The following is a 19,225-nucleotide window of genomic DNA, read 5'->3' as shown; positions in this document are numbered from 1 at the left end:
TTTGTGCAGCTGCATTCAACAAAATCACTGTAATCATTATAGAACGAGTGCCCCCCCCCCAAAAAAAATGAACTATTGAGTTTCTATAATCCTGTATTGTAAAGATACACAGATACAGATATGCTGCCAGGGTGTACTCTGCCTCTTGCTCAATGAGCGCTGGGATAGGCTCGAACACCCCCACCCTGACCCACATGCCCTGTGGCCCTTAATGGGACTAAAAAGGGTTCCAAAAATATATGAATGCATAAATAATCTTGGAATTGAGCCAATGATCATGTGGACACAAGCCAGTTTCTCTAACATCCAAGCAACCACCTCCCAACTAACAGTTGCCTCTTTTTCCTTTTAGTTCATACAAAGACTCTACAATTAGAGCTGTTCACATGTTCACAGCTGACAGCGTGTGTGCTCTGAATTCTCAGAGTCAATCAAACTGCAACAGAATGAGAACCAACCTGGACCAGCACTAGACTGACTGGCGCATGGGCCTGATCAGATTTGCGTCTCAGGTCATCAGACCCATGGAGACTTGTGAAGACTTCTAGTCGACTGCACATGAGTATGGGCAAAAAACAGCTTAAAAAATGATCTGTGAAAAGTGGCAGTTCCATTTTATGTGTTGTTGCCAGCAACATGAAATGCAGAAGAGCTATCATGTGACAATACTTGGGTGTGAGGTAGGTGCACGAGAGGGCCTCTACAGCTGCTACTGTCACTCAGTGATGAAAGCTGTCATGTGCGCAGCTGCTGTGTCCGAAAGCTGCAGGATATGTAGTCACTATCTATGAAATGGTGACATTTCACAAACTGGGCCTAAAAAGTGTAACAGGATCAAAATGGTCATGTTTTCAAAATTCATTATGTAAAGTATACACATTTACCCCTTTCAAATGCAACCTTCTGTATTTAATCATTCCATTTAGTTTTAGAAAAAAAAGGCATTTTATGTGACATAAATAAATGGAAAATGTATTGGAATTCAAAACGTTTTTGTCTATTTTCTCGGAATTGACCTTTTTGGCAAAAAATACCAGTCAATTTTCATGCAACATCTATGGAACTGGTGCCAAAATGTTCTGAAGAACCTGTTCTTTCATAACATACCATATTTAAAGACACCTGGCCAAAAAATGACTATGAATTATTGAATTAATTATTGCATCACCTGACAAAATTATTTTAACAGACAAGAAGTTCCTTGATTTATGTCCAAACGTTATGACATACATATCACTGGAAAGAGAACATCCTAAGCTTTAAAATGACACCAAGATTGTCTTGATAGGTCTTCCCTTCTCCAAGAAATTACATCTGATGTTCATAAAAATTAACCAGAGCGTTACAAGTCCAACCTTTTTGATACACCAGTATATGAAATATGACCAAATGTCTTATTGCAGACCAATTCTTATCACGCTTGAGAAAATGCATAAAATGTGGCTGATCTCATGTAAGTATAAGTGCATGTGAGAATTTGTGTCGGCAGATGTATATGGCCGAGGGTTGTGGGAGACCAAATTACTTTCACCCAAGTTATTTTAAACCCTCAGATGTTCCCCACTGAAATAAAGGTTTTTGATGTGCAAAGAAAAAAAGCACCTTTTTATTTTGCACAGTGAGCAACAAGCACTCCCCCTCAACTACTCACATTAGACATATGTACTTAGAGTGGTTTGGCCTTTCAATCAAATTGAAGTCACTTTTACAGCCCAAGCTGGCCCATATTTTAATACTTCACAAACCTCACTGAACTGCTTTGTGTTATGAAAAGGCTGCACGCTCCATTAAGCAATAACAACCAAAAAGGTCAGACTTGAACGCTACATTTTCAACGTTATCAGCCGTGATGTATGCATTGAGAAGGTGACAGCCTACAAAATGAAAGTACACATTGTGTTTGATTTACTCATGCCCAGAGATGTACTGATCTACAGCACACTGAACAGGTAGACATAAGTAAATATGCAAATACTTTAACTGCTTGAAAATAAAGTGAAATTACATTGCTTTTCATGTTTTGTCTTTTTTTTTTTTTTTTTTTTTTTTTTACAAAAAAGGCTTTTGACTGTAAAAGCCAATAAGCCATTAAGTGAAAAGTGAAAGTTACATTACTGAAGTTAATTAGGAGAAACCTGCAGTTTTTGTTTGACCGTTGATCATAATTCTAAACACACTGCTGCTCCTGATGTGAAATTGTAAATTTACACATTTAATCAAACTGGAAGCAGCAATTTGATTAAAGGCCCTGCACACCCACACAAGTGTTTAGAATTATTGGATCTGATTAGACCTCTGCTCAGGCTGAAATAGGTAGACATAACAGGTACAACAAATCTAATTAAACAGTGAGGGCGCTGTCAATGGAGCAAAGACTGTACACGCCCACAGAAGAGACCACGGGGCAAAATAAATGACATCACCCATGTGGGTGGACCATGGGTGCAATTTAGGTAAATTAGGAATTATGCAAATTTAATAAAATGCTTTGTGAAATGTAGGTGATGCAGCAATGTAGCAAAGCTCTCTTCAAATTCCCATCTTAATTGGATTCAACTGTGGCTGCACATTACCTCCATCAGATGGTAACACACAAATGGATTCACACATTCATGTCTCACTATATCACATCATTTTCATGTCCATTTAATTTGGTGTACTGTCGGCAGGAAAGCCCAATGGCCACATTTGAATTCTACAAGCCAACTCATGAGTAGACATTTAAAACTAGACTTGTTTGAGAAAACAGGTTCAACAAACACCTGAGGTCTCCTTGACCAACTTCCAGCTGTCACACTCAGTATTTGATTTCGTAACAGGTGATAATTAGTTTGATCAACTTCAAGTTAAGTTCAACTTGAGAAAAGCAAATATTTGAGGACAAAAAGCCCTCATTCATGGAACACAGCCAACATGATTCACCATGACAACAGGAGAAAAAAAAAAAAAAGAGGGTTAAGCCACCTATTTCTCCTCAGTACTATTAAATATTTAAAAAATGTGTATGTATAAATATATAAATTGAAGGAATAAAAAGCAATACAATATTAGCAGAATAAGAATGTGAACTGGAAAAGCAGAAATTATATACATTTCCCCAGTAGTATTATCAGGGCTGTGAAATGAAAACTGTGAAATCCGAGGAAAATTCCCCCCGAGGAGCCGGGGTGTAGGGCCTTGTGGGGCCCCAGAAACCAAATTAAATTTTCATCTACGGACACATTTTCAACATCTCCTAGAAGAACAAATCTCAAAATGAGTGCATATTTAAATGATCCTAGATTCAACCTTTCATTTGAACCGTCAATGATCATGTTGAAATAACAGAATATGATGTGGAAGTAGGACCTGGTATGATTTTCCTTTTAATTGTAAACCATTTGGTTTACATGCATTAACTCAGAACAGTTAAACTATATGAAATTCATGAAGACTGAAAAGACTGTTAAAGCATTTCAAAAACCACAGCTAAAGCTTGAAGAATATTTTAAAAATCAGGGTAAAATATCAATAACATACCTTATAAGCCACACATTCTTGTGTAAATTCCTGTAAATCCACTCAAAGCCACAATGTCTTTTTTCCCATGAAAAAAGTCTACATTAATAAAAACTAATTTACATTGTTGTGTAAATTCTTGTAGGCTAAATTCATTCAAAGCCACAATGTCTTTTTTCAATGAAAGAGTCTAAATTAATGAAAGAAAAAAGGGCACATAATCTTTTCTGAAATTCAGTTTGAACAGCACAATGTTTATTTTCCAGAGAGAGAAAAAAATTCTTACCAATTCGCTTTTCCCGTTTATCTTTCAGGTGTGTTGATGAAGCCAGCAACCATTCCATGGATTCTTGTCCATATCACACTTTTTCAAACCGTCTTTCTCGCCATCTTCGCTCTGTCTGATGTCGCTCCGCGACACAAAACATGCTACAAAATTCTTCTTTTAAAAACTTGAAAGTACTAAAAGTTTGCAATGTCCACATGCTACGTTTAGCTAAGCTTCACACAGGAGCCAGACAGTGTCACCGCAGCAACCAACCAGTCCCGCTTTACAACTGTCGTAACAGCCAGGCTTTGAGTGGCGTTTATTCTCCTCGACACTCCGCGGATCCGAGGAAACTGATTTGTATCTTTAACACACAGATCAGTGTCCACAGACTTATAAAACTTGCATGATGTCGTAAAAAAAAAAGAACGTTTTGCGATAAGCATTTTAAAAAGTCAGTGACGACACTAACATCCCCGCCCCCCTCCCCATGATGAAATCCACGGAATCCCGTGGATCCGCGGAGTTTTCACAGCCCTGTATTATAGCCCTGCCAAAAAAAAACAAAACATCCATTACCTATACCCGGTTACTTCAATTAAGGGTCAGGGCGGGGCCTATCCCAGCAGTCATGAGGTGTGAGGCTGGGTACACCCTAGACAGGACGGCAGTGTATCACAGGGTCACATATCACACAGTTTGGAAATCAATTATTTTGGCGCATCTGTGGCATTTTAATTCTCTCTCACTCTCACACACACACACACACACACACACACACACACACACACACACACACACACACACACACACACACACACACACACACACACACACACACACACACACACAAACTTACTTCTGTCGATGGATGTGGATGGTGCAGAGCTTGTGAAAATTTGAGGTCAAAATGGAGCATTCTGAGGATTCCTGAAGGACTGGAACAACAACAGAGTATGGGAGCTGCATATAACAGACCACGCTTACACTTTCTTACGGTCATTTCTGCCATGTTTTTAGTATTTTGGGGGAAAAAAGGATGCTATTTATTATGAAGGGGCTTGCTAGTTGATAAATAAAATAATAAATAAATAAACAAACAAATCGCCATTTCAGCAAGGGGGTGCAGAGCCAAAACAAGGTGGTGCACTGCTATTTCCCAGTTTAGAAAATCCCCTGTGAGAGCACCATGTTTTTCTGCACTATGTGCCTTGTGATCTAGGTTTTGGTTGTTTTTGTTTAAATGGACTGCATTTATATAGCACTTTTCCATCAGCATCAGACGCTTAAAGCGCTTTACAATAATGCCTCACATTCACCCCGATGTGAGGGTGCTGCCATACAAGGTACCCACTACATACCAGGCGCAACTAGGGGATTAAGGACCTTGCCAAGGGCCCTTAGTGATTTTTCAGTCAGGATGGGATTTGAACCGCGGATCCTCTGGTCTCAAGCCCAACGCTTAACCACTAGATCATCACCTCCCCTTTTGTTTGTTTGTTTTTCACTAAGTACCAGCAGGCCTGAAAGCAATTCTATGGGAAACACTGCACACACATACATAGGAATTCCATCATCTACAGTCCATAATATAATCAGAAGATTCAGAGAATCTGGAGAATTTTCTACACGTAGGCGGCAAGGCCAAAAGCCAACATTGAATGCCCATGACCTTCGATCCCTCAGGCGGCACTGCATTAAAAACCAACATTGTGTAAAGGATCTTACCGCGTGGGCTTAGGAACACTTCAGAAAAACCATTGTCAGTTAACACAGTTCCTCGCTACATCTACAAGTGCAAGTTAAAACTCTACCATGCAAAGCGAAAGCCATTTGAGAAGTTAATGGCCCCACCAAAATTCTGCTGGCCCAGGCATACATGTGCAACACAAATGACAGCTGCAAAAATTTTAAAATTTTGATGCAATTGGGCACTCTAGTCTTGTTTGAAGGTCGGCGCTACAGGGGTTAAATGAAAGAGCATAATTCTACTTACAGGAACAGCCCTCATCTGTCCCCATAAGAAACATGGCCCTTTCTCTGAGTTTTTGGGCAAATTACACAGCAAACAAAGTGAAAATGCAAAGAAAAATAGACGATGGGTGGGAAGTGGACATGTGTTTAGGGATGCACCGATCCACAATTTTTCGCTTCCGATCCGATTCCAATATCTGCTGATTCTGATACTTTTCCAATCTGATACCAGAGCTCTGTTTGCTTTCATATTATTATTATTATTATTATTATTATTGTTGATTTTATATGAGGATTTTCTTAAAACAGGGACCTGAAAGTTGAGCTACAATTTGACAGAAGGTGCATCTAAGATGAAAGCCTAGATGTGATTTTTGGTGAAATAATCAAGTACTTTTTTTTTTATAGACTTTTAGAGCCTTATTTTTATAGACTGAAAGAGAAAAGACAGCACTCTTTCTGTCTGTCTTTCCTTTTCAATTTCAATGGAGCTTTATTGATATGGGAGACATATGTTTACTAGAGGTGCACCGATCGATCGGGCACCGATCATTATCGGCTGATCACGCCTTGACTGGTTTGATCGGTGATTGGCAAAATGCGGCGATCAAAAGGACCGATCACAACAGTGCAGGCAGTAGCGCAGGGAGCACATGGTCCTGTCATGACACGCTTTCCTCTGTGACGTAAACTCATTTTGACTTCTGATATGAGCTGGACAGACAAGGAGAGCAGTCGCCATCATCTAATGTAGTCCATGTCCATCCAGCTCATATCAGAAGTCAAAATGAGTCAAATGGCTCTGAGAGATCTAAAGAGACTGCTGTGTAATGAATGGAACCACACTGCCATCTAGTGGATATCCAGTGTGCGTGAGTGTGTATTTGTGAATCAGTAGGCATTTTGATTTTGTTTATTTTTTCATATGAGTGTAGTGGTACAGAGAGTACAAAGAAGCTTTGTTCATTTGATTTGCTTATATTGTGAACTGCCATGATACTGGAATTGACAACTAAGTTCGAAAAAAAAATTGAATTGATTGATTGATTTGTTTGTGGTTCTGTGGATTTCACGAAACGAATGTCTCAAAATTACGTCACAGAGGAAAGCGATGAATGCATGTAATTGGTGATCCACAAATGCTGAAACTCAATTCACATATACAATTTCCAGTTTTACAAATATAATTTTTTTTTTTTTTTTTTTTTTTTTTTACAAATTAAGTTTTATATTTGCAAATACAACATTATTTGCAAAGACCAATTTACAAGTTACAAATATGAAATTTGCATTTGTGGATATCTGAACACATTTGCAAATCAATGATTATTTGTAGATCACCCTGTGTGCATTTACAAATATTGAGACAATTTTAACCCCATAGAATGAGGGCTGTATTTTACATTCTCAACGTATTCTCTGTAGGCTGTAACCTGAGCAACATGAAACATGGAAAAAAAAAAAGCTTGCTGGTAGAACAAAGTCGGTGTAATAAAACAAAAGTTGGCAGTTTATTCTAGTGTCTTTATTTGTCTTCATCATTAAGTTTTAATGCAAAAATAATCCTATACATTACACCTATATTCTTATTTTGGGCATGAGCCAAATGTGTACTTGATCGGTATCGGCCTTGATCGGTATCGGTAGATCAAAATTTCAGTGATCGGCCTAAAAAATCCGTTATTTTCCGATACGTCAGTTACGTCGGTATCGGAACCCGATACACATCTGTGATCGAATCGGTCACATCCCTACATGTGTTGCAGTTTGTTTATAACCCAGAGCTCAAACATGTCGAGGTGGGTGTGCAGACGAGAAGCCGTAGGTACTCTGTCAAGGTGAGTAGGCTAAAACCTATCGATACGACCTCTCCCATTTGCCTTGTAAGAAATTATTTTGCCAGAGTACTGAAACAGTAACAGTTAATAGTGAACAATATTATTTTTAGGAGATACTTCCGGGTCTGCAACAAAGATGGTAGCTTGAGATCTGTGCTCTCCGACGGTTTCACAAATTAACCCTGATAACCCCTGAGATAAGTCAAAAGTAAGTGTTTTGTAAACGCGATGATGAACAGGGTTAGCACAAGAAATGGTAAAAATGTGGCCACGACAGTAAATACTGATGAAGGCATGCTACAAAGCGATGCTAGCCGAGGTAGCTCCCTAACTAGCAGGATGAATGAGAACGAAGACGCCAGCATGCGCGGCATATTGAACGAACTGCGGGACTTCAGGCGAGATAATAAACACCAATTCACAGAGGTTAAACAAGACCTACACAAGACGAACGACAGGCTGGTGGAAGCTGAGACACGAATTGACGAAGCAGAAACAGCATTACAAGCGGTGTCAACGCTACTAAAACAGCTCTCACAGCGCCAGGCTGACATGGAGGCTAAACTGATCGATCAAGAAGGACGGACTCACAGAGACAATATTCGAATATACGGCATACAAGAAGGCGCAGAGGGGAACAATATCCCCTCTTTCCTGGAAAACCTATTGAAAGAGTCACTGGGATTTCCACCAGACACAGAGCTCAAAATTGAGAGAACACACAGGGCTCCGGTGCCCAAACCCACCGACCCACAAGTAAAGCTCCGGTCTATCATTGTAAAGCTCGCGAGTTACAGAGTGAAAGAAGAGGTGATCCGGAGAGACTGGCAAAAAACAGAGGTTTTCTACAACAACACCCACTTCTACACAGACCATGACTATCCATCTGCAGTCCTCAAGAGATGTGTGGAATATGCAGAAGCAAAGAAAGTACTCAAGAAAAGGAAAATTAAATTCCAGACCCCCTACCCAGCACGACAGAGTTTTTTATAATGATGGCACCTGCCTGTATCAGAATGCAGCAAAGGCGACAGAGGACATGGCTTCACGCAGTTTTCCGGTGACCATCATCCCAGCCCCAACCAATACGGATCAACAAGAGACCCAACTCTTATCTACATGGCAAGTGGCAGTGCGCCGTCGGGTCGGAGCCAAGAATACCACCGCTACCACACCGCAAAAGAAAAAAGCCCCTCACACGCAGTACAAAGAGAAACTCCAGGAGTTCAGACGTAATCCTCCTCTAGAGTGAGGGACATCAAACATCTTACCAAGTAAAAGATACAGATAAGTCTGCTCCAGTTCACAACTTATTTCATTAGATTTATGGACCAGATGGTCTAATTTTATTTTGGACTTAAAGACTCTTATAGACTAGGCTGATTTTAACTGCCTGGATGCCTGAAGTCTCATATGGTTCATTCTGATTTCATTTAAAAACCTTCATTATTTACCTTAAAACTGTGTAAAATGGTCGGGACACAGAAATGCTTAAGCCATGACTGTAGAAGTTATGCAGTTATCTCAAAGGGCCCTACTCTTAACGAAGAGCTGGCCATCCCTTTATGGGGGGGTCTAACATCTCGACTCCCTCAGACGCTAATGCAGAAAGAGCCTCAACATTGGAAGAAATAAACTCTAAAGAATGTAAAGACATTTTGCTAAGTTTTGTGTTACTGTTCCTACTGAACTATGTTCATCTCTCGCTGTTCATGAGAGTTTCTGGGATGTATGAGGTTACAGAATCTATTCATGATGTAGGGAAAACCCAACCACACGCAATACAAATAGAACATTATGGTTAATCAAAATATTAAAATTGTTTCATTCAATATAAATGGGGTACTGAACCCAGTTAAGAGAAGCAAGATATTGAGTAAAATGAAAAAGGAGAATGTGCACATTGTGTTTTTGCAGGAAACTCACCTCAATTCTGTAGAACATGAAAAGCTGAAAAGAATGGGGTTTTCTCAAATGTGCTATTCATCCTATAGAGCAGGTCGTAAGAGAGGGGTAGCCATTTTACTATCTCAAAGAGTTAAACTTGAAGAAATCTCACAAGTAAATGACAAAGAGGGAAGATATTTAATAATCTCTGGCAAAATAGAAGGAGCTCAAATAACCCTTAATGTTTATGCGCCTCCTGGCAGTGACATAAGTTTCTATAGAAAAATCTTTGACCTAATGATGGAGGCAACGGCATACTTATATGTGGGGGAGACTGGAATATACACCTCAATCCCAAACTGGATGGTTCCAAAGACTCTACCCAAACCCCCATACACAAGAATATCAAGATCCTTATGGCAGAGCTGGGAGTAATCGATCTCTGGAGAGACTTCTACCCAACAACCCGAGACTACACACACTACTCCCATTCACATGCTGTCTACTCCAGAATAGATTACTTTTTATTTTCAAAAAAGATCGCCATAGAATACATGACTGTGAGCTAGGTAATATCAACTTGTCAGACCATGCACCCCTCTCCATGTCACTGCAAATAAATAACAACCCTGGAATCTTATTATGGAGGTTAAATACAAGTATTCTTAACTCATTGAGTGCCAGCCATTTTCAAAATTCAGCACATCCCAGTGCCAGGATTTTTCAGCATTTGAATGTTTTTTTCAAGACCCATAGAAAATTGAGTTCTATGTCCATGTCAACAACAAACATACCAAAAGAAACTTCAGACTTTCCTTTATCATCAGAAAAAAAACATTTGTTTGTACCTCTTTCCATTCTTTAGTAATTGTCTGCAGAACATGGGTGGTATCACTAAAAATGCTGATTTCTGACAAAAAACTGAGAAAACTGTCTTTTTGTGACAAGCAACATTTCAAACAGAAAATGTCTTTGATTATAATTGTTTTTGCTTCAGTGACATCTCAAACATTATGAAAAGTGATCCTATTGTATAATGCACAAAAAAAAAAAAAAAACGCCAGGGGAGGGACTCCGTCTGGCTCTTCTCTCGGCGGCATGCCTTTTCCCTCTGGCTCCCGCGTATCGGACCTTTTTATTTTTTTCAAAAAGCTGATGGATTTGAATTACGTGCTTGCATGAGCCTGTCGATTGCGTCATTTGCTTGTAAGCAGCCTTTGTGTGAGGTGTGTGTCGTGCGCTCTGCGTTTTTTCATTCCAAGGAAAAAGAACGACTGTAGCAGCGCAATTGCAGGAGCGGTACAACCGTAAGACGTCCGCACAACGGTGGAGAGCAAGCCGCGCTCCGGTCCACACTCACACTGCTACCACCCACAGAATGGGTTCCCTTGTGATTACAACTCTAATTTTTTTACACAAGCTAGATCAGATGATTACCCCGCCACCCCCATAAAAAAGTATAATTGACACGATAACGCGTCTTTGGCAGTGAGCGTTACTATCTGAAAAGACGTGTTTAAGTGGCAATGGCACTCAATAGTGAACAATTTAAAACAAAAATCAAAGAAGAAATCAAACACTATATGGAGGAAAACAATAACAGAGACGTTGGCCCAGAAATAGTATGGGATGCACTAAAAGCGGTTTTCAGGGGGAAAATTCTATCTTTTTTCGCATACCAAAACAAACAAAGGCAGTTAAGATTATCAGAATTGAATAAAGAACTAAAAGAACTCGAAATAAAACATAAGAAGGGATCTAACCAAAACCTCACTTCAAAACTGAAAGAAGTTAGGAATGAAATTAACACCCAATATACACAAGAAATACAAAAAAACATGATTTATACAAAACAAAAGTATTATGAATCTGGCCCCAAATTTTCTAAGCTACTGGAAAGGAAACTGAAAAAACAACAGTCAGATAACACAATCTACAAAATTAGGGGCCCACACTCTGAATTATTACTATATAAGCAAAACGAAATACAAATGGCATTTCAAAATTACTACAAACATATACCCAACCAAAATTAGAAGAGGAACAGAGAATAGAGCAGTTTTTAACATCCCTTAACTTACCCACTCTATCAGAAGATTAAAACAGAAAATTAATAGCTACGTAAAATAAAAGAAGAGCTGAACAGTGCGATTTCAAGGTTAAAAACAAACAAATCACCAGGGCCAGATGGGTACCCTGCTGAATGGTATAAGATCTTCAGAACCGAGTTAACACCAAACCTCCTTAGTATATTTAACACAGCTTTAAAAAAGGGGAAAATCCTGCCAACCTGGAGAGAAGCTACAATCTCGGTCATTCCGAAGGAGGGAAAAGACAGATTAGATTGTGGATCATTTAGACCAATCTCTGTCCTGAATACTGACTACAAATTGTATACATCAATACTTGCCAAGAAGGTTGAAGAGGTTCTTCCTTACTTGATACAGACAGACAAACGGGCTTTATTCCCCAGAGACAAACTCATGATGATAATAGACGCTCACTACATATTATAAACTATATACAAGAACATAAGACTCAGGCCTTATTGGTAAGCCTTGATGCAGAGAAGGCCTTTGACTCTGTGAGTTGGAAATTTTTATATAAGATTCTCGACAGATTCGGCTTTTATAAAGAATTTTTTCAGGGAATCAGCAGTCTATACAGTAATCCATCTGCCCGTATCAAAATAAATGGTCATCTCTCAGACACAATTAAACTAGAGCGAGGCACTAGACAAGGTTGCTGTGGACTGTCACCACTCTTATTCGCACTGTATATAGAACCGCTCGCTCAATGGATTAGGCAAATTGACAATATTAAAGGTATTACCATAAATGGAGATGAACACAAAATTGCACTGTACGCGGATGACATCCTAATATACCTAAAAGACCCCGCTCACTCATTTCCTGAACTATTCAAGCTCCTAGATAGCTTTGGTAAATATGCGGGATATAAACTGAATGTTCAGAAAACCCAAATCCTAACACATAATTATATTCCATCCAAACAAATTAAGGACAAATTTAATCAATTGAAATATCTAGGTGTACTGTTTCCAAAGGACATTACCACATTAGCAAAGACTAACTATGACCCACTCCTTACTAGAATAAAACTAGATATACAAAGATGGAACTCCAACCCCTTTATGAACCTTACTCAAAGGGTGGAGACCATAAAAATGAATATACTCCCGAGATTTATTTTTCTATTCCAGGCCCTCCCAGTTGAAATAACCACAAAACAATTCTTCGAATGGGATAATATATTTTCCAGATTCATTTGGCAGGAGAAAAAACCCAGGGTAAGGTTTAGAACACTGCAACTATCGAAAGAGAGAAGAGGAATGGCTGTACCAAATTTAAAGGATTATTTTTTCTCATCCCAAATTAGATCATTGATAAATTTGTGTAATCAAGACTACCAGGCCAGGTGGAAAGACATTGAAATGTCACTCATTAAGGACCCCCCAATTCAGGCAGTATTGGGTAATAAAGACCTGGGCAACTGCTTAAATAAATTGCAAAATCCATGGACAAAATTTCAAATTAAAATCTGGAACTCTGTTAAAGATACATATAAACTACACAACAAGTTAGGAATAATTAGATGGTGCGCCTACGACCCTGACTTCAAACCGAATCAACTGGACTCTAGATTTAAATACTGGATAATCAAGGGAATAACAACATTTCACTCGATAACAAATAAAGGACAATTTAAAAGTTTTGAGACTCTGAAAAGGGAACACTCTCTGGAAAAGCAAGACTTTTACAGATATTTACAACTACGTAATTATTTTAACCAGGTGATTAGAAATTTTACAGTGGACCCTGGTGATCCAATACTAAAAGAGGTATTACATGCTTATTCATCGGAATGAGGCAAGGGCAGTGGTGGGCACAGATAACCAAAAAATTAACTTCGATAACAGTTAATAAGATAACTGGAAAGTTATCTTTGATAAAGATAAACCGATAAACCCACCCAAAAATGTATCGGAAGTTACAGATAATCGATAACCGATAAATTCCAGTGTTGTCTATGGGACATTTGCAGTTACTAAAGAGCTGAAATTGATTTTTAACACGATCGCTTTTGAAAGCATCAAAAGCAGTGAAAGACCTAAAGAATAAACAAGAATGTTTGACTATGCTGCCCCCTGCAGGAAACAGCACAGACAAATCAACTCTTTATTGATCATAATCATTTTTCTTTCAACATTCTGCCCCTGCTGGAAGCTCTTGTTTACAACAACGCTCCCACCACAGAGGCACACCGAGAGCAGCCATAAAGCCAGCTCCCTATCAATTTCAACACTCCGGTCAGGCGGAGGTCTTGAAAAATAAAGTCATACTAACTTATGGTTTTTTGAAAATACTTAATTAATGTCAATTCTGTCATTTGTACAAAGTTAAAATATAACATATATCTTTTAATGTTGAATAAGGCACTAATTCTGAGGTTTTGTAACAAACAGACCACAAAGCATTCTGGGTAAAAGTGCTAAACAGTGATTGGTTCAGTAATCCATTATGTAAACCAACACATTAATGTGACATGTGTCATGTGTTGGTTTAAAGATAAATGTGCTTTTGTAAAATATTCCATTTTTATTTGTAAAAACAGGCATTTTTACGGAGCCCTGGAAGTGTCATTGCAATTGCATGTTTTAAAACTTTTATGATGTTGTAAAACGTGCACTCAATATTAGCAAGTAAGTAAGTAATTTTATTTATATAGTGCCTTTCACAGACATAAGGACATGTACACACGTTGTCGGGTATTTGTAAAACCGAATATCTTACCCTTTCAGTTTGGGGAAAAAACTTCATCCACACTACGTCGTTTAAAAAAAAAACCATCCACATCGAACCGTATAAATGTGTTGTAATTAGTCTGCCAAACCTTTGGGTGGCGGTACTGATTAAAATTCTATCCAATCAGGAGCCTTATTCTCTTGTCGTCACTTCCACAAAAACTAAAAACATGGCGCCAACCTCGTTCGTGTGGACCGATAAGGAGTCGGAATTACTTCTAACCGTAGTTTTAGAATACAAAGTTAACAAATATATGTGACATATATGTGAAATTATATATATATATATATATATATATATATATATATATATATATATATATATATATATATATATATATATATATATATGTCTGAAATGCATTTGTCCTGTCGTGAACGTCTGAGATTACCTTATGCTACTCATAATGCATTGCTGCCTGGCACAGCATGTGCTCACAAAACCTTAAAAATTAGCACATTACTTTAAAACGAAAACATATATCTGATATTTTCACTTTATAAACTTCAGACATGACAATAATTTTAAATAACGTGTCTAAAATGAGTGGTTAAAATTTGAACCATAAGTTAAACATGTATGCCTCTGGATGACTTGGTGACATTGCGATTATATTAGTATGGTGTTAAAGGAAATTATTTTTTTGTCACCAGTGTCCTTTGCTTACAGACGATAGAGTGGTTTCTGTTTGCAGAGGGTAGAACAACATGCCTATTAGGAAACTTTTAACAGGTAGGTCTCAACAGCTTTAACAGTTTTAAAAATGTTTTTCACTGTTCAACTTAGTTTAGTACGTTATCGGTCTAAAAGTTATCGGACGGTAATTCATCGGAAGATAATTAGTCCGATGATGGTTTTTAAATTTATCTAAAAAGATAATCCGATAATGAAAACATTATCTTCAATAATTATCTGTTATCCGATTATCGGAAGTGTGCTCACCACTGGGCAAGGGTATGATATCTAGACTATATAAGAGCTTTATGAATAAAAAATCTTATTCTACAGATTATATTAAAGATAAATGGGAGAAGGAATGTAATTTGAAATTTCAAGAGAGGAATGGGACAGTTACTGTGAGTTTCAATGGAAATGCACCAACTCACATACATGGAGAAAATTTGCATGGAAATGTCTAATCAGATTCTTTGTGACCCCCAAGCAGAAAGTTCACTTTGCAGGAGGAGACCCATTGTGTTGGAGGTTGTGCGGGAGCTGGGATGCTAATCACTGGCATATATTTTGGGAATGTCCAGTAATTTTAAGTTTTTGGTTTGAGATACACAAAATATTAGAAAACATGTTCCATATAAAAATACCATTTCATTTCAAAACACTTATTATGGGAGAAGTTAACTTTCTCAAAGGGCAATTCAGCAAATACTTATTTGGTGTTTTGATTTCTGCCGGCAAGAAAACTATCACCCGACACTGGCTACATCCCGACCCCCCCACAAGAGGAATGGACAGATATTGTTAATGAAATTTATATAATGGAAAAGATTACTTTCTCACTCCGTCTACAAATGAATAAATTCACAAGGTCATGGTCAAAATGGGTCTAATATGTACGAAAGGTATAGGCACACCCTACAGACTTAATAAATTAAATCATCTCTTCCTTTTCTCTCAAAAATTCTTGAAAGGGTAGTTGTAAAACAGCTAACTGATCATCTGCAGAGGAATGGTCTATTTGAAGAGTTTCAGTCAGGTTTCAGAATTCATCATAGTACAGAAACAGCATTAGTGAATGTTACAAATGATCTTCTTATGGCCTCAGACAGTGGACTCATCTCTGTGCTTGTTCTGTTAGACCTCAGTGCTGCTTTTGATACTGTTGACCATAAAATTTTATTACAGAGATTACAGCATGCCGTAGGTATTAAAGGCACTGTGCTGCGGTGGTTTGAATCATATTTATCTAACAGATTACAATTTGTTCATGTAAATGGGGAATCTTCTTCACAGACTAAGGTTAATTATGGAGTTCCACAAGGTTCTGTGCTAGGACCAATTTTATTCATTTTATACATGCTTCCCTTAGGCAGTATTATTAGACAGCATTGCTTAAATTTTCATTGTTACGCAGATGATACCCAGCTTTATCTATCCATGAAGCCAGAGGACACACACCAATTAGCTAAACTGCAGGATTGTCTTACAGACATAAAGACATGGATGACCTCTAATTCCCTGCTTTTAAACTCAGATAAAACTGAAGTTATTGTACTTGGCCCCACAAATCTTAGAAACATGGTGTCTAACCAGATCCTTACTCTGGATGGCATTACCCTGACCTCTAGTAATACTGTGAGAAATCTTGGAGTCATTTTTGATCAGGATATGTCATTCAATGCGCATATTAAACAAATATGTAGGACTGCTTTTTTGCATTTGCGCAATATCTCTAAAATTAGAAAGGTCTTGTCTCAGAGTGATGCTGAAAAACTAATTCATGCATTTATTTCCTCTAGGCTGGTTATCAGGTTGTCCTAAAAGTTCCCTGAAAAGCCTTCAGTTAATTCAAAATGCTGCAGCTATAGTACTGACAGGGACTAGAAGGAGAGAGCATATTTCACCCATATTGGCTTCTCTTCACTGGCTTCCTGTTAATTCTAGAACAGAATTTAAAATTCTTCTTCTTACTTATAAGGTTTTGAATAATCAGGTCCCATCTTATCTTAGGGACCTCATAGTACCATATCACCCCAATAGAGCGCTTCGCTCTCAGACTGCAGGCTTACTTGTAGTTCCTAGGGTTTGTAAGAGTAGAATGGGAGGCAGAGCCTTCAGCTTTCAGGCTCCTCTCCTCTGGAACCAGCTCCCGATTCAGATCAGGGAGACAGACACCCTCTCTACTTTTAAGATTAGGCTTAAAACTTTCCTTTTTGCTAAAGCTTATAGTTAGGGCTGGATCAGGTGACCCTGAACCATCCCTTAGTTATGCTGCTATAGACTTAGACTGCTGGGGGGTTCCCATGATGCACTGAGTGTTTCTTTCTCTTTTTGCTCTGTATGCACCACTCTGCATTTAATCATTAGTGATTGATCTCTGCTCCCCTCCACAGCATGTCTTTTTCCTGGTTCTCTACCTCAGCCCCAACCAGTCCCAGCAGAAGACTGCCCCTCCCTGAGCCTGGTTCTGCTGGAGGTTTCTTCCTGTTAAAAGGGAGTTTTTCCTTCCCACTGTCGCCAAGTGCTTGCTCACAGGGGGTCGTTTTGACCGTTGGGGTTTTTCTGTAATTACTGTATGGCTTTGCCTTACAATATAAAGCGCCTTGGGGCAACTGTTTGTTGTGATTTGGCGCTATATAAATAAAATTGATTTGATTTTGATTTCCTTCTCTGCCCTTTAACATTACTGGCTAATTTTCGTTGGTTTAAAAAGGATTGTTCAGTCTTGTATGTACTATATACAACCCCTGGCAATAATTATGGAATCACCGGCCTCGGAGGATGTTCATTCAGTTTAATTTTGTAGAAAAAAAGCAGATCACAAACATGACACAAAACTAAAGTAATTTCAAATGGCAACTTTCTGGCTTTAAGAAACACTATAAGAAATAAAGAAAAAAATTGTGGCAGTCAGTAACGGTTACTCTTTTAGACCAAGCAGAGGGAAAAAAATATGGACTCACTCAATTCTGAGGAATAAATTATGGCATCATCCTGTAAATTTCATCCCCAAAACTAACACCTGCATCAAATCAGATCTGCTCATTAGTCTGCATCTAAAAAGGAGTGATCACACCTTGGAGAGCTGTTGCACCAAGTGGACTGACATGAATCATGGCTCCAACACGAGAGATGTCAATTGAAACAAAAGAGAGGATTATCAAACTCTTCAAAGAGGGTAAAACATCACGCAATGTTGCAAAAGATGTTGGTTGTTCACAGTCAGCTGTGTCTAAACTCTGGACCAAATACAAACAACATGGGAAGGTTGTTAAAGGCAAACATACTGGTAGACCAAGGAAGACATCAAAGCGTCAAGACAGAAAACTAAAAGCAATATGTCTCAAAAATCGAAAATGCACAACAAAACAAATGAGGAACGAATGGGAGGACACTGGAGTCAACGTCTGTGACCGAACTGTAAGAAACCGCCTAAAGGAAATGGGATTAAATACAGAAAAGCTAAACAAAAGCCATCATTAACACCTAAACAGAAAAAAACAAGGTTACAATGGGCTAAGGAAAAGCAATCGTGAACTGTGGATGACTGGATGAAAGTCATATTCAGTGATGAATCTCGAATCTGCATTGGGCAAGGTGATGATGCTGGAACTTTTGTTTGGTGCCGTTCCAATGAGATTTATAAAGATGACTGCCTGAAGAGAACATGTAAATTTCCACAGTCATTGATGATATGGGGCTGCATGTCAGGTAAAGGCACTGGGGAGATGGCTGTCATTACATAATCAATAAATGTACAAGTTTACATTGATATTTTGGACACTTTTCTTATCCCATCAATTGAAAGGATGTTTGGGGATGATGAAATCATTTTTCAAGATGATAATGCATCTTGCCATAGAGCAAAAACTGTGAAAACATTCCTTGCAAAAAGACACATAGGGTCAATGTCATGGCCTGCAAATAGTCCGGATCTTAATCCAATTGAAAATCTTTGGTGGAAGTTGAAGAAAATGGTCCATGACAAGGCTCCAACCTGCAAAGCTGATCTGGCAACAGCAATCAGAGAAAGTTGGAGCCAGATTGATGAAGAGTACTGTTTGTCACTCATTAAGTCCATGCCTCAGAGACTGCAAGCTGTTATAAAAGCCAGAGGTGGTGCAACAAAATACTAGTGATGTGTTGGAGCGTTCTTTTGTTTTTCATGATTCCATAATGTTTCCTCAGAACTGAGTGATTCCATATTTTTTTTTTCCCCTCTGCTTGGTCTAAAAAAGTAACTGTTACTGACTGCCACA

The 19,225-nt window shown here is 38.5% G+C and overlaps 1 protein-coding gene across 1 annotated transcript in view; it reads right to left on the bottom strand.

Annotated features, from left to right (window-relative positions):
• The window catches only part of mcu (mitochondrial calcium uniporter), a 199,670-nt gene that overhangs the window by 89,239 nt on the left and 91,206 nt on the right, over positions 1-19,225 (bottom strand). The window lies entirely within an intron of this gene.

This window comes from Thalassophryne amazonica, chromosome 13 (assembly GCF_902500255.1).
Source record: "Thalassophryne amazonica chromosome 13, fThaAma1.1, whole genome shotgun sequence".
NCBI classification, from domain to species: Eukaryota; Metazoa; Chordata; class Actinopteri; order Batrachoidiformes; family Batrachoididae; genus Thalassophryne; species Thalassophryne amazonica.
This window is presented reverse-complemented; position numbering and strand designations above follow the sequence as displayed.